General features: G+C 39.4%; 2 pseudogenes; one reads left to right on the top strand and one right to left on the bottom strand.

Moving 5' to 3' along the window:
• The first annotated feature begins 1,324 nt into the window (after positions 1–1,324).
• LOC104111454 (receptor-like protein Cf-9 homolog) lies at positions 1,325–2,361 on the top strand (annotated as a pseudogene).
• Positions 2,354–3,646, bottom strand: LOC104111455 (receptor-like protein Cf-9 homolog; annotated as a pseudogene).
• Between the last annotated feature and the right edge of the window lie 14,404 nt (positions 3,647–18,050).

The raw sequence follows: 18,050 nt of genomic DNA on the forward strand, positions 1-18,050 counted from the left end.
ATTAAAAAATTCATTAAATATGTATAAATATTTAATTGTGAAACCAGTAAGTAAGACGAGCTATGGATTCCGTAATTATTTTGGAACCCATAAACTTCAAATCCTGACTCGTCTTACTAAATTAGACATCTCTTCGGCCATACCTCAAAATTTTTCTTCTTATATAACAACTCTGAGGTTGGGATCCACAGGATTGTATGGGATAATTCCTGAGACTACTTTTCACTTGCCAGACTTGCAAGTTCTTACCTTGTTAGACAATAATCAGCTCGCTGGTTATTTTCCAAATACCAAATGGAACAACAGTGCATATCTCAGGGAGTTAGATCTTTCTTCAGTTAAGTTTTATGGTGATTTGCCTGAATCTCTTGGTTATCTAACTTCGTTGCTGCCCTTGGAACTTAATTCTTGCAATCTCTCGGGGCCAATTCCAAAATCTCTTTGGAATCTCACTCGTCTAGAGTTGTTGCACCTTTCAAATAACCATCTTGAAGGGCCAATTCCTCTATCTCTTGGCTAACATCCTTGCGGTCCTTGCAACTTAATTCTTGTAATCTCACTGGACCTATTCCAAAATCTCTTTGGAATCTCATCCGTATAGAGTCTATGGATCTTCGAAATAACCATCTTGAAGGACCAATTCCTCCTTTTAATAGTGGACTGCAGAATCTAAACACATTTCTGCTATCAAATAACTCCCTGAATGGAGCATTACCATCATGGATATCCTCACTTCCATCACTAAGTGCACTAGACTTGAGTTTTAACCACTTTTTTAGTCAGCTTGAGGATTTCAAGCACAATATATTAGTCCAGATTAATTTAGAACACAACCAATTGCAAGGTCCTCTTCCCAAGTCACTTCAGAACCTTGTGAATCTAACATTACTTTATCTTTCATTTAACAATTTTAGTGGAAATGTAGATGTCAGCATCTTTTCAAATCTCAAACAACTTACCGATCTGGATCTTTCATATAATAGTATTTCACTGACCAATGAGAACAAAGTCAAGTCTACCTTGCCTGAATCTTTGACAAGCTTATTGTTGTCTGCTTGTGAAGTAAATGAATTGGATTTTTTGAGATCAGCAAAGAATCTTGAGCAGTTGGATCTTTCATATAACAAGATTCAAGGAAGAATTCCTGATTGGGATTCGGGCATGGTCTAATTGGATGCATTCCATGTCAGTTCTTGATCTATCCCACAACATGTTGACAAGTTTTCACCACATTCATCTTCTTCCTCTATATGCTATTGATTTACAGTCAAATTTTCTTCAAGGATCGCTACCTATTCCATAACCCTCTGTACAATTTTTCTTCATGTCAAATAATAATCTTATTGGGGAGATCCCTTCCTCTTTTTGCAATTTGACATCATTAATAATTCTAGATTTGTCAAGAAACAAGTTGAAAGGAGCAATTCCACAATGTTTGGGTAACATGAGTGAACTACTCATGGTTTTCGATATGCAACACATTGTCTTTCCGGAAATCTCCAAATAACTTGTACATCTGGGAATTCACTTAAAAGCTTCAACTTGCATGACAATAAACTAGAGGGAGAAATCCCAGGACCCTTGGCCAATTGCAAATGGTTGGAAGTTCTTGACTTGGGAAACAATCATCTCAATAATACATTTCCTATGTGGTTGGGGACTCTTCCAATGCTACAAGTTTTAAGCTTGAAATCCAATAAATTGCATAGACCCATTATAACTTCAAGCATTGAAAACTTGTTTCCTCAGCCTCGGATACTAGATCTCTCTGATAATGCGTTTACAGCAGAGTTACCAACAAGTCTTTTTCTACAATTAAAAGCCATGTGGAGAATTGATCAACCAATAAATCCACCAATTACTAATGAAGGGAATTTATATTGCAGAGACACAGTAACTGTTGTAACAAAGGGACTGGAGCGTGAAGTTGTGAGAATCTTGTCTTTGTACACCACGATCGTTCTTTCAAACAACAAATTTGAAGGACATATTCCTAGTGTTCTGGGAGATCTCATTTCGCTTTGGGTGTTGAAATTGTCTCATAATCCGTATTACAGGGTCATATTCCACCATCACTTGGAAATTTATCTCTAGTCGAATCGTTACCTTTCATCTAACCAGCTTTTAGGGGAGATTCCAAGAAAACTTGCTTAACTTAGGGGACCTCAATTTTCTACATTAGAGAACAATTCATATGAAGGTAATGATGGATTACGTGGATTCCCCGTTTCAAAAGGTTGTGGGAGTAACAAGATGCCAGAGACAAACAACACAACACGCGTTTTGGATGAAGAAAGTAATTCTACATTTCCAAGTGAATTTAGGAAAGCAATTCTGCATGCATTATCGTCTTCAATGTAATTGGAATCTTAGAATTGCTTTCCTAAATTCACTTAAAAATGTAGAATTGCTTTCTTCATCCAAAACGCGAGGTATTGTTTTTCTCGGGAATCCTGCTACTTCCACAACCTTCTGAAACTGGGAATCCACGTAATCCATCATTACGTTCATATGACTTATTCTCAAACGTTTGAAATTGGGGTCCTTGAGGAATGCATCCTACGAGATGATTGTGGGAGAGATTTAAGAATGCAAAAGACCAAAGAGAAGCAAGTTGTTGTGGTATCTGTCCTGAAAGCTGGTTAAATGAAATGTCCAGTGATTCAACTACAGATAAATTTCCAAGTGATTTCGATATATGACCTTGCAATCCATTATGAGATAAGTTCAACACACGAAGTGCAATGAGATCTCCCATAATACTTGAAATTTGTCCTTCAAATTTATTGTTTGAAAGATCCATAGTGGTGTACAAAGACAAGATTCTAACAACTTCAAGCTCCTATCCTTTTGTTACGACATCTACAGAGTCTTGGTAATATCCATCACTTGGTGTCTTCATTGCTTGATCGATACTCGTCATGGCTTTCAAATGGTGAAAAGACTTGTTGGCAACTCTGTTGTAAATGTATTGCATGGGAAATCTAATATCCGAAGCTGAGAAAACATGCTTTTAATTCCCCGAAGTTCTAATTGGTCCGTGCGGTTTATTGGATCTCAAGCTTAAAACTTGTAGCTTTGGAAGAGTCCCTAACCACATAGGGAATGTGTCATTGATGTGATTGTTTCCCAAATCAAGAACTTCCAGCTGTTTGCAATTGGCTAAAGATTTTGGGATTTTTTCCCTCTACCTTATTGCCATACAAGTTGAAGCTTTTCAGTCCACTTCCAACTCTAAAAGTTGTTTGGAGATTCCCAGAAAGAAAATTGTGTTGCATATCTAAAACCTCAAGTTGGTCACTCATGTTACCCAAACACTGTGGAATTGCTCCCTTCAAATTGTTTCTTGCCAAATCAAGAACTATTAATGATGTCAAATTGCAAACATAAGAAGGGATCTTCCCACTGAGACTATTATTTGATATGAAAAAATAACTTAGAGAGGACGGTAGAATAGGTAGCGATCCTTGAAGAAAATTGGATCGCAAATCTAGAGTACCTAGTTGAAAAAATGATGAAATATGGTCAATACTTGTCAACATGTTGTGGGATAAGTTAAGATAATACACTGAATGTATCCAATTAGCTAGACCATGCCCAATAAGGAATTGTTCCTTGAATATTGTTATTTGAAAGATCCAAAGAAAAAAGTGTTGAGTTTTTTGTTATTTAAGATGAAATAGTCTTAAAATGAGGGTGAATGGGAAATAGAGAGAAAAAATAAAATTTTTGAGTAAAATTTTAAGTTTTCCCCTCTTGACAATGAGACATTGTCCCATATTGGAAGAGGAAAAGATTTTTGGTGGGTATATATATAATTGCTCTTCTTGTAGCTCTTAAAGAGTTAAGAAGAAAGCAAGCCTCGCGCCGTCGTTGTTGTCGCTCGCTTATCCGCATTTGTAACGGATATGTTCCAATCCGTGTATTGACCACCAGCTGCAATAGCAGCCGCCTAATGCTCTTCCCACCATGGCCAAGTGCTTGCTCCACAAACAAGCTAGTGCATGCTCCACCATGGAGGGTGGAGGGTCGTTCATCTTCAAAGCTGACTGCTATAAATATGTGCAGCAGCTGTTGAAGAAAGACAAAAAAATACCAAACTGAAAACGCTCAACTTTGGCTATACATTGCACTCCTTCCTCTCAGCATTTCCATACGATTTTCTGAGTTTCTACTCCTTTGTTCTGCATTGTTTTAACTTCAAACAAAGCAACTGTAAGTGTGATTTGCTACCGAACTTTGTGTTCGTTGAAACACTGGGGTTTGAAGTACCGCTACACCAGTGTGTGATTCGTTCTATCCTGGGAGGAAATAATCCATAACCTTGGGTATTAGGAGGGGATTAAATTCCTTAAGGAAATACTGTGAATTCAGTGGGCTCGAATTAATTACTGTTTCATTACGATAACTTATATTTCCCAGAATTATTATTTACAAATACAGCAATATTGGCGGGACTAACAATCTTAAAAAATTTAATATTTATTTCTGTATTTGTGTTATTCTTATTATTCTGCAAACTAAAACCTCTGTGGTTTTGTGTACTCCCGTTTTGGAGAGTAAAGCCTTCGTGGCGTTTTGTTGGAGATTAAAATCTACGTGATTTTTACTCCAGTTTGAAAACGTTTATAAAACGTTTATTTGTGTCATTCTTTTATAGAAAAAATGACGACTGAAAGTGAAAACCAAGCTGTTCCGACGGTGACTGCCAACGCACCGGCGTTGGCACCGGCAGAAAAACCCGGAAAATTTTCCGGGATTGATTTCAAACGCTGGCAGCAGAAGATGTTCTTCTACTTAACTACGTTATGTCTACAGAAGTTCATCAAGGAAGATGTTCCTGATCTGCCGGATAAAACTCCAGATAATGAACGCTTTCTCGTGATTGAAGCGTGGAAGCATTCTGATTTTTTATGCAAGAATTATATTCTTAGCGGACTGGATGATAATCTGTATAATGTATACAGTAGCATGGAGACATCCAAAGAATTGTGGAATGCGCTTGAAAAGAAATATAAGACTGAAGATGCCGGGATGAAGAAATTCGTTGCCGCAAAATTTCTGGACTACAAAATGATAGATAGCAAGTCTGTTATTACTCAAGTCCAGGAATTGCAAGTGATTATTCATGATCTACTTGCTGAAGGTCTTGTAATCAACGAAGCATTCCAAGTAGCAGCAATGATTGAGAAGTTGCCTCCGTTGTGGAAGGACTTCAAAAATTATTTGAAACACAAACGAAAGGAAATGTCCCTTGAAGATCTCATTGTTCGGTTGAGAATCGAAGAGGACAATAAAGCTGCTGAAAGGAGAGGCCGTGGAAATTCAACAATAATGGGAGCAAATATTGTTGAAGATAACAAAAAGAGGAAGAAGGCTTCTGTTTCGAAATACAACCCAAGCAAGAAGCGGTTAAGTGGAAACTGCTACAACTGTGGGAAAATCGGACACAAATCTACGGAGTATCGTGCTCCGAAGAAAGACAAGAAAAAGGGTCAAGCAAACATGGTAGTAAAGCATGATGATGTTGATAACTTGTGTGCAATGCTTTCTGAATGTAACTTGGTGGAAAATCCTAAACTGTGGTGGTTTGATTCTGGAGCCACTCGCCATGTTTGTGCAGTTAGAGAAGCTTTTGCTACTTATGCTCCTGCTGGACCCGGAGAGACAGTTTATATGGGAAATGCTTCAACAGCAAAAGTTGAAGGATATGGGAAGATATTTCTGAAAATGACTTCTGGCAAGGTCATGACTTTGAACAATGTCCTTCATGTTCCCGAAATGAGAAAGAATTTAGTCTCTACTGGACTTCTTGTTAAGCACGGTTTTAAGTGCATTTTTGTGTCCAACAAGGTTGTCATAAGTAAGAATGAAATATTTGTAGGAAAAGGTTATCTCACCGAGGGCCTTTTCAATCTAAATATAATGGTTGTGGAAAACAATAATAATATTTCAGCTTCTTCTTACTTATTTGAGTCAAATGATTTATGGCATGTACGTTTGAGTCATGTCAATTATAAAACCTTGCGAAAAATGATTAACTTGGAAGTACTGCCTAAGTTTGAATGCGAAAAATCAAAATGTCAAGCATGTGTGGAATCTAAGTATGTTAAACATCCTTATAAGTCAGTTGAAAGGAATTCAAATTCTTTAGACTTAATTCACACAGATATTTGTGACATGAAGTCAATACCATCTCGCGGTGGAAAGAAGTATTTCATAACTTCTATTGACGATGGTACTCGATATTGCTATGTTTACTTACTGAATAGTAAAGATGAAGCAATAGACGCATTCAGGCAATACAAAAATGAAGTTGAAACGCAACTTAACAAGAAAGTAAAAATGATAAGAAGTGATAGGAGTGGTGAATATGAATCTCCTTTTGAAGAAATATGTTTAGAATATGGAATTATTCATCAAACAACAGTCCCTTAAATGCCCCAATCTAATGGGATTGCGAAAAGAAAGAATCGCACATTAAAGGAGATGATGAACGTGTTGTTGATAAGTTCTGGTTTGCCACAAAACTTATGGGGGGAAGCCATCCTTACGACTAATCGAATATTAAATCGAGTACCCCATAGCAAAACACAATCCATTCCATATGAAAAATGGAAAGGAAGGAAGCCCAACTTTAATTATTTTAAAGTGTGGGGGTGTTTGACAAAAGTACAAGTTCCTAAACCCAAAAGGATAAAGATAGGACCGAAAACCGTTGATTGTGTTTTCATAGGATATGCGACAAATAGTAAAGCATATCGATTTCTGGTTCATAAATCAAAAAATCCCGACATTCATAATAATACGGTTATAGAATCAGATAATGCTGAGTTCTTTGAAAATATATATCCGTATAAAAAGGAATGTGAGTCGTTTGGTGAAGGATCTAAACGACCTCGGGAAGAAACAAAAGAAAGTATATGTAATCAGGAGGATCCAAGACGTAGTAAACGTCAAAGAACGTCTACTTCATTTGGACCAGATTTTGTGACTTTCTTATTGGAGAATGAGCCTCAAACATTTAAAGAAGCTATGACTTCTTCGGAATCATTGTTTTGGAAAGAGGCAGTCAATAGTGAAATAAAATCCATATTGAACAACCATACATGGGAATTGGTTGATCTTCCTCCTGGAAATAAACCTTTGGGTTCTAAATGGATTTTTAAGAGAAAAATCAAAGATGATGGCACTATTGATAAATTCAAGGCAAGACTCGTAGTCAAAGGGTATAGACAACGAGAAGGTCTAGACTACTTTGATACATACTCTCCAGTTACAAGAATTACGTCCATACGGATGTTAGTAGCATTAGCTGCAGTGTATAGTCTTGAAATTCATCAAATGGATGTTAAGACGGCCTTCTTAAATGGAGAGTTGGAGGAAAAAATTTACATGGAAAAACCTGAAGGGTTTGTGGTTCCCGGTAAAGAAAAGAAGGTATGTAGACTTGTTAAGTCTCTTTACGGACTAAAACAAGCACCCAAACAATGGCATGCAAAATTTGACCAAACAATGTTGTCAAATAGTTTTAAGATAAATGAATGTGATAAATGTGTGTACATTAAAAATGTTCCAAATCACAGTTATTATTTGCCTATATGTGGATGATATGCTGATAATGAGTAATGACATTGCCAACATAAATGCTACTAAGCGTATGCTCAATAGCAAGTTTGATATGAAAGACTTGGGAGTTGCTGATTTAATTCTGGGAATTAAGATCCATAAGACTCCTCAAGGTCTGGCATTGTCACAATCTCATTATATTAAGACAGTACTTGAAAAATTCAAGCACTTGGGCTTTAAAGTTGCAAAGACTCCAATTGACGTGAATCTTGCATTAGCAAAGAATAAAGGCCAAAGCATATCACAATTGGATTATGCTCGTGTGTTGGGATGCTTAATGTATATCATGAATTGTACACGACCAGATATAGCTTGTGCTATAAGTAAACTGAGTCGATATACGAGCAATCCAGGCCAATCTCATTGGATGGCAATGAAATGAGTTTTGGGATATTTAGAACATACCCAGAACTTTGACTTGCACTACAGTAAATTTCCTGCGGTGATTGAGGGATACTGTGATGCAAATTGGATCACCGGTTCAACCGATTCTAAGTCCACGAGTGGATATGTATTCACTATTGGTGGAGGAGCGGTATCTTGAAAGTCGTCCAAACAAACATGTATTGCCCGCTCTACAATGGAGGCTGAATTCATAGCCTTAGATAAAGCCGGTGAAGAAGCTGAATGGCTCCGGAATTTCTTGGAAGACATTCCATTTTGGCTCAAACCGTTGGCACCAATATGCATACATTGTGATAGTCAAGCGGCAATTGGAAGGGTTGGGAGCGTTATGTATAACAGTAAATCTCGTCATATACGACGAAGACATAAAATCGTTAGGCAATTACTCTCTAGAGGAATTATCACGATTGACTATATAAAGTCAAGTGATAATGTGTCGGATCCACTTACAAAAGGCCTAACTAGAGAGGTAGTTGAGAAATCATCAAGGGAATGGGGCTATGGCCGAGAACAAGTCATTGTGGCGGTAACTCTACCTAGAAGACTGGAGATCCCAAGATCTAGGTTCAAGGAGATCAAACAAAGTCATTAATGACGGTTCAACATTGTCAAATAAAATTTTAGTCCGTTTTCGTGATGAGACAATGTTCAGTACCAAGGATAAAGCATTAAGGCTTTTTAATGATTTCTAAATTTGATACGGGGTATATCAAATAGTGTATCTACAGGATGACACGTTTAGGAATCACCTATGTAAGTGTGAAGTGTTAGCCGCTTCAAGGAGAACTTTGTAAGGCCAGTTCTCTACGCACTTATGAAACCAGGCGGTGTTCATGGCTGAAACGAACACAACAATGAGAACCAAAGACGGTTAAGGGTTGATTGTGTGACTTATGGTTGTCTAGGTATACACCAAAGATCGACGGTTCAAAGATATCAAATCTACCGATTGACCGAGTATATCCGACATAAGTTTACTACGGAAAGTTCAAAGGGAAACCTACTTATCCAGATGCAATTAATCCTTGCTTGTAAATCACACAGTTTTTTCATGCATACTTCCGTGATATAGCCATTCCCCATTCATGTGGGGGATTGTTGAGGTTTTATTTTTTAAGATGTAATATTCTTAAAATGAGGGTGAATGGGAAATGGAGGGAAAATGAAATTTTGAGTAAAATTTTAAGTTTCCCCCTCTTAACAATGAGACATTGTCCCATATTGGAAGTGGAAGACATTTTTGGTGGGTATATATATAATTGCTCTTCTTGTAGCTCTTAAAGAGTTAAGAAGAAAGCAAGTCTCGCGCCGTCGTCGTCGCTCGCTCGCTCGGCTCGGTTTCGGCTTCGGCTTCGGCTTCGGCTTCGGCTTCGGCTTCGGTCAAATGATTGATTGATTAATTTTTTGGAACAAATTTATTTGTTAATAGTAAATATTAATGTAAGATTATCCGCTTTTATAACGGATATGTTTCAATCCGTGTATTGACCACCAGCTGCAATAGCAGCCGCCTAATGCTCTTCCCACCATGGCCAAGTGCTTGCTCCACAAACAAGCTAGTGCATGCTCCACCATGGAGGGTGGAGGGTGGAGGGTCGTTCATCTTCAAAGCTGACTGCTATAAATATGTGCAGCAGCTGTTGAAGAAACACAAAAAAATACCAAACTGAAAACGCTCAACTTTGGCTATACATTGCACTCCTTCCTCTCAGCATTTCCATACGATTTTTTGAGTTTCTACTCCTTTGTTCTGCATTGTTTTAACATCAAACAAAGTAACTGTAAGTGTGATTTGCTACCGAACTTTGTGTTCGCTGAAACACTGGGGTTTGAAGTACCGCTACACCAGTGTGTGATTCGTTCTATCCTGGGAGGAAATAATCCATAACCTTGGGTACTAGGAGGGGATTAAATTCCTTAAGGAAATACTGTGAATTCAGTGGGCTCGAATTAATTACTGTTTCATTACGATAACTTATATTTTTCAGAATTATTATTTACAAATACAACAATATTGGCGGGACTAACAAAAAGTTCCTTTGCTGATCTAAAAAAATCCAATTATTTTACTTCACAACCGGACAAGGATAAGGCTGTAAGAGATTCGGGCAAGGTAGACTTGACTTTGTTCTCATTGGTCAGCGAAATACTATTATATGAAAGACCCAACGAGTGAAGTTGTTTGATGTTTGAAAAGATGCTGACGCCTACATTGCCACTAAAATTGTTAAAGAAAAGAATAAGTTGTTCTAGATTCACAAGGTTTTGAATTGACTTGGGAAGAAGGCCTTGCAACTGATTGCCACTTAATTCAATAGTGACTACTGAATTGGACTTGAAATAATCAAGTTGACCAGAAAAGTGGTTATAGCTCAAGTCTAGTTCAGTTAGTGATGGAAGCGTGTATATCCAGGATGGTATTTCTCCATTCAGGGAGTTATTTGATAGGTAAAGTACCTTCAAATTCTGCATTCCGCTTGCAAACAAAGGAATTGGTCCATATACACTATACGAGTGAGATTCCAAAGAGATTCCGGAATCGGCCCCGAGAGATTGCAAGAATCAAGTTCCAGACTCTGCAATGAAGTTAGATAGCCAAGAGATTCGGGCAGAAAATCACCAGAAAAATTCACTTCAGAGAGATATAACTCCCTGAGAGATGCATTGCTGTTCCATTTGGTCTTAGGAAAATAACTATTGAGCTGATCATTGACAACTAAGTTAAGATCTTGCAAGTTTGACAAGTGAAAAGTACTCTCAGGTAATGCCCCGTGCAATCCTGTCAGGTAAAGCATCAGAATTGTTATATGAGAGCGTCTGCTTTAATTTTAGAAGGGGAATGCTTTGATCTTTGTGGCACAATTGAGGTAATGTGGACGAAGAAAAAGCAAGTTCATGATAGAGAAACTAAAAGCACAACTGAGATCATGTTTGCATAAAAGGAGTTCAAAAGTTGTTTATGGAAATTAAGAAAAAGCTACGCAAATATATATAGGAGGATAGTTTTCTTTGACTTGTCAAAGTTGCTGCGACTGTTTGATTAATATTATAAGAATAAATGCCTGTTTTTTTTTTCTTTCAAATAGACAAACACTAATTGGCTTAATGTTCTTGAATTTGGTTTCATCATCAGGGTAACAATATTGATCTAATTACTACAATAAGAAATAGATAGGCCAATGTTTATTTCAAGTCAGTGCACAAGTCTTTCCATGGAAATTTCAAACGAAAGCTTTTAGTGAACTGGCCACATATAGCTCAAGTCAATGCACATGTCTTGGACTGGGGGCTACTTGTTCCTTCCAATTTCTACATCACATTCATAGAATTTTTAGTGAAGAAAGACAATTCCAAATGAGTGATATATAGTAGTCAATGCACAAGTCTTTCCATGGAAATGCTAAGTGATGGCTACAAAAATATAATACTCACTTTGATGTTAGACATGTTTAGTAAGCTTATTTTCTGCAGTTAATTAAGGGCTAAAAGTCTTAAAAGTCTGCTAAATAAATACAAATGCAATAATAATTCAACTAGTAGAAAAGATAAGCAACCGCAAAGCTACAAGTCACCACTTCGTATGCAAAGATTTAACCTTTCACCGATAAGCAATAAATTAACCTTACCATTGGTTATATAAATAATCAGCTAATGCAAATTAAAGTTACTAGCACTGCCTTATGAATGAAAATAATAACATAACAAAAACAATTCAAGAACTTACTCTGGAGCGAAAAGTAATACAATACAAAAGTTGGCACTGACTTTGTTATATTACAACAGTGATTAGAGTTGAACACAACACTTGATAGGGCTCTGCACTAGAAATCTACAACCAATACATTTGCAGTTGATAAGAAGAATATACCTAAGACACTGTATACTGTCGAAATAGATTTCGATCTTCCTACGTTCGATCGAGTTCGAGTGTTAAAAAGTCGGAATGAGATTTTGGGAATGAGCTCTAAAGTCGGTACTAACGAGCCTCGAGCCCGAAGGTCGCTCGAGGAGTCGGCTCGATAACTCTATCGAGCTCGTGACCGAATCGATCCGCAAGGCACTGCTTTGAGGTCGAAAATGCGCGACGCCCATCTCGAAGGTCGAACTCGAACCAAGACCGGAGGACCCGACCCAGTAACGAGTTCGAGTCAGTATCGAGATCACAGACAAGAGCCGTTGCGATCGCACCAAGAGAGAGAATCTTGGCGGGAATCAAGGAAGAGACAAGTCATCATGGGCCTTCCACTATATATTTTATTTTATTATTTTTTGTAATGACCCTCTTCTATAAAAGGGGGAATCCTTGTAAGCTAAAGGGCAGAGACAAAAAAAAAAATCACTTCTTAGATTGAATGATATCCCTTTGTGTTTGCTTTATTTTATCTCATTCATTCTTATTGCCCACTATTTACACTCTCATAGTCAAGAATATACGTATCTCTATTTCTCTACACGATTTATATCGAATTGTATCGCATATCCTTAGAACCATACACAAAATCTAACGTTATCCGATTTTTTCGGTAAAACATTTGACGCCCACTGTGGGGCTAAGGGTAACAGTGATCGTTTGATACAAATCTAACGCAGGGGAATGAAACCAACAACTTGGCACCCGGGGCCGGAAGGCCAATTAACAATGGCACCGAGGCTCAAATCGAAATACCCGAAATTCGAGCCGAAATACCATTGGATGTCAATTCACAAATAGCTTTGGAGGCGAATCAGTGTTCCAAACCGGAAAGAAGCATTCAGGGCGGTACTCGATCCGTAGCCCGAGACACCCAAAATGCAAGGGAAATCGGGGCCAGCTTACGTATGATCTTCGAGATGCTACAAGCCCAACAAGTAGCGATAGCTCAATTATAGAGCCAAACTCGCGCACAAAGCAGGCCGGATTCCAATCCACTTCGAGAAATCACCCCCAAAACAAAGCCCGCCATAGTGAAATCAAACGAGCAAGAATCGGGGACTACTCCCGGAATTACTAAATTGTTCGAAGAACTCACAAAACGAGTCGAAGCCAACGACAAGAGAGTGGAAACATACAATGCCAGGGTCGATCAAATCCCGGGGGCTCCACCAATGATAAAAGGGCTTGATTCGAAAAAATTCATAAAAAAACCTTTTCCCTCGAGTGCGGCACCGAAACCAATCCCCAAAAAATTTCGTATGCCCGAAATTCCCAAATATAACGGTACGACCGATCCTAACGAATATGTCACCTCTTACACATGTGCCATCAAAGGTAACGATTTGGAGGACGATGAGATCGAATCTGTGTTGTTGAAAAAGTTCGGGGAGACCCTCTCGAAAGGAGCGATGATCTGGTATCACAATTTACCACCAAATTCCATCGATTCTTTTGCCATGTTAGCAGATTCGTTCGTAAAGGCACATGCTGGTGCCATAAAGGTTGCAACAAGGAAATCAGACCTCATCAAAGTAAAGCAAAGGGGGAATGAAATGCTGAGGGAATTCGTATCCCGATTTCAAATGGAACGCATGGAATTACCACCGGTCACAGACGATTGGGCCGTACAAGCTTTCACCCAAGGGTTGAACGAGCTAAGTTCGACATCATCACATCGGCTGAAACAAAATTTGATTGAGTATCCAGCGATAACTTGGGCAGATGTACACAACCGATACCAATCAAAAATTTGGGTCGAGGATGATCAGTTGGGAGCTCCTTATGGACCCGTGCACCAGAACAGGACAGCTACTAAAAACCAAAAGGAGATCGACAGAGAACTAAGGTCGGACAGAGACCGATATCGACCGTACGTCGCAAATCGGGTGAACAATGGTTCAGCATGCAATACAGTTCAGAACAATCGAAAGAATGACCGAGGGCAAAATTCTCGAGGACTTATGAGTAAGAGCGGCTTCGATAAATATGCCGATCCTATAGAAGCACCTCGATTATCAGAATATAACTTCAGCGTTGGTGCATCTGCTATCGTGTCGGCCATCGGACGCATCAAAGACACTAAATGGCCTCGACCCATGCAGACCGATCCTGCCCAAAGAAATCCCAAACAAACGTGTGAATATCATGGTACTCATGGCCACAGAACGGAAGATTGCATGCAACTAAGAGAGGAAATAACCCGCTTATTTAACAAGGGGAACCTTCGGGAATGTTTGAGTGATAGGGCGAAGAACCATTTTAAAAACAGGGATTTCAGCAAGCAAAACGAGCAAGAAGAACCGCAACACGTCATTCACATGATCATCGGCGGCATCGATACCCCTCAGGGACCGGTGCTTAAACACACTAAAACATCGATTGTGAGGGAAAAACGATCTCGGACTCAAGATTACGCACCCATGGGGACTTTGTCCTTCGATGATGATAATGCATAAGGGGTCATCCAACCTCATAACGACGCACTGGTAAAATTCGTACTCATGAATAAAACTAAAATTAAGCGTGTGTTAATCGATCCAGGTAGCTCGGCCAACATCATCCGAATGAAGGTAGTAGAGCAGCTCGGCCTACAAGATCAGATCGTACCCGTAACTCTGGTTCTAAACGGGTTCAATATGGCATGTGAAACCACTAAAGGCAAGATAATCCTACCAATAAACGTGGCCGGAACCATCCAGGAAATAAAGTTTCACGTGATCGAAGGTGATATGAGATACAACGCCCTTTTCGGCAGGCCATGGATCCACAACATGAGAGTTGTACCTTCGACCCTACACCAGGCCCTCAAATTCCCGACATCGAGAGGTGTCAAAATGGTGTACGGAGAACAACCAGCCGCAAAGGAAATGTTCGCCGTCGAGGAAGCTAAACCGATGTCCTCACCTTCTCCGATAAAAGGATCGGGCTCGGAAGGAGAACGGGACACCAAATAGCCATCACAGACATCGGCTTCGACCCAGCCAAATAATCAGAAGATCGAAGAGGATGATGATTAAAGGGTCCCTCGATCTTTCATGATTCCCGATGACTCCGACGCCACCAAATCAACATCGATTATTTCAGAACGGGGTTGCGCCCGAGCGAAAGGTATATTTCGGAACGGGGTTGGGCCCCGAACTCAGGAAGAAACTCATTCAATTTTCTTATCGATAACATTGATTGTTTTACCTGGTCCTATTTAGATATAACAGGGATCCCGCCGGACATAACGATGCATCGGCTAAGTTTGGACCCCAGGTTCAGACCGGTGAAGCAAAAGAGAAGACCCCAGTCCGAGGGAAAGCACGCATTCATAAAGGACGAGGTAACCAAGCTTCTCAAAGTAGGGTCCATTCGGGAGGTGAAATATCCTGAATGGTTAGCCAATGTAGTTGTAGTGCCTAAAAAAGAGAACAAACTTAGAATGTGTGTAGACTATAAGGATTTGAACAAAGCATGCCCCAAAGATTCCTTTTTGTTGCCCAACATCGATCGCATGATCGATGCCATGGCCGGCCACGAGATCCTCACTTTTCTCGATGCCTATTCCGGGTATAATCAAATCCAGATGAACGCGAAGGACCAGGAAAAGACTTCATTTGTCACCAAATATGGAACGTATTATTATAATGTGATGCCCTTCGGGCTAAAGAATGCAGGGGCTACTTAGCAATGCCTAGTAAATAAAATGTTCGAAGAACAAATAGGAAAATCAATGGAAGTTTATATTGATGACATGCTAGTTAAATCCCTGCGTGCAGAGGACCATTTGACCCATTTGCAAGAAACGTTCGAAATTTTGAGGAAATACAACATGAAGCTCAACCCCGAAAAATGTGCTTTCGGGTTCGGCTCGGGCAAGTTCCTCGGCTTCATGGTGTCACATCGGGGAATAGAGATTAACCCCGATAAAATCAAGGCCATCGAAGACATCGTCGTTGTGAACAGTGTGAAAGTCGTACAAAGGCTAACGGGTCAGATTGCAGCCTTAGGCCGGTTCATTTCAAGATCATCTGATCGAAGTCACAAATGTTTCTCTCTACTAAAAAAGAAGAACGATTTTTCTTGGACCCCGGAGTGCCAACAAGCATTAGAGGAACTAAAACGATATCTATCAAGCCCACCACTACTTCACACTCTAAAAACAGACGAAAAACTTTGTTTGTAGTTGGCAGTATCGGAAGTCGCCGTAAGCGGTGTCCTAGTTCGAGAAGAGCAAGGTACGCAATTCTCCGTTTATTATATGAGTCGAACCTTTGGAGAAGCGGAAACTAGATATCCGCTCCTAGAAAAATTGGCACTTGTACTGATAAGCTCCTCTAGAAAGTTATACTTTCAATGTCATCCCATATGCGTATTAACCACTTACTTGCTTCATAATATTTTACATAAACCCGAGTTATCAGGCCGACTGGCCAAATGGGCCGTCGAACTCAGTGGATACGATATAGAATATTAACCTCGTACGGCCATCAAGTCTCAAATTTTAGCAGACTTCGTGGCCGATTTCATGCCAACCCTCATACTCGAAGTCGAAAAAGAACTCCTGTTGAAATCAGGTACTTCATCGGGGGTATGGATCCTTTTTACGAATAGGGCTTCGAACATGAAAGGGTCCGGGCTGGGCATAGTCTTGAAACCACCCACGGGTAACACTATTAGGAAATCTATTAAAACTATCAGGTTGACTAACAACGAGGTCGAGTATGAAGCCATGATTGCAGGTCTTGAGCTAGCTAAAAACTTAGGAGCAGAAGTCATTGAAGCCAATTGTAACTCTTTGCTAGTGGTGAGTCAAGTAAACAAACCTTTGAAGTTCGAGAAGGTAGAATGCAAAGGTATTTAGATAAACTGATCGTCACTTTGCACCATTTCAAACAATGGACTTTACGACATGTTCCACGAGAATAGAATAATGAGGCCGATGCACTTGCGAATTTGGGATCGTCGGTCGAGGTAGATGACTTGGGTTCGGGGAATGTTGTTTAACTTTCGAGATTGGTAATCGAAGAAGTTCACGCCGAAATAAATTCTACAAGCTTAACCTGGGATTGGAGAAACAAATATATTGAATACTTAAAAAGCGGAAAGCTCCCATCCTACCCTAAAGATTCTAGGACCCTACGGACTAAAGCTACTCGATTCACGTTGGCTTCTGACGGGACGTTGTACCGAAGAAAATTCGATGGGGCATGAGAAAAATTGTCAAAAACTTGGGAGAGACTTATTTCATCAAAGAACTCAGGCTACGTGCCCCATTGAAGTTACTACACCACCCACACGACCAGTTAGGGGTGGAGGACAGACGGGTAAAAGGCGTTCTAGAGGTGGAGACCCAGCCGTTGATATATTTATTTTACGGTATGGCGGAGGTCGCTACATCAGATGGTGTCGTTACAGGTACGACCTCGATTTAATATAAAGGAATAATTTCCTTAAGTTGATTCGGTTCTCAATATCAAAACGAGTCTTCCTATTGTGCTCCACTTATGAGTGAGCTTCATAATTCTATAATCTACTTATGTGTTTACCCCTGTTGGGAGATTTTATGGAGATAACTATGCCTATCATTTCGCGTTGGTCACTAATAAGAGCTGCGAGGCTAAATGTGACTTTCTGTTACTCATTTCGGTAAATTTTGATGTAAATTCCGAATAATTAATTGCAAATTATGAATTATATGCCCTACCAGTGTGGGGTTCATTATGTATTGTGATTTGGTGTAACCGAAATTATTTAAAAGGAGAAAATGGAAATTTTCAATTGGCACGATGTGCATATTACTTATGATTCAGAACTGAGGACGAGATGCTCACATTTTTATGTAAATTGATATGTTTAAACCGGGCTACGAGCTGTGGTGGAAGTTATATAAGGACGAGATCCTTGTGAGGAAAATTCTTGTGTTTAAGTTCTCCCTTGTGAAATTAAATTTGTACTATAGTACTAATAGGGAGTCATGCCTGTTAGGCTTATTTGAAAATTCTTATATGAAATTCTCTGTGCATAGTTGTCAAATTCGTGTTGTAATTATTAATTTTTAACCTACGAGGTAGGTGCCCGCCTAGGTGGCGTTAAATGTGACCTCGCATTATGAAGTCTT

The sequence above is a fragment of the Nicotiana tomentosiformis genome, chromosome 8 (assembly GCF_000390325.3).
Source record: "Nicotiana tomentosiformis chromosome 8, ASM39032v3, whole genome shotgun sequence".
Classification (NCBI taxonomy): domain Eukaryota; kingdom Viridiplantae; phylum Streptophyta; class Magnoliopsida; order Solanales; family Solanaceae; genus Nicotiana; species Nicotiana tomentosiformis.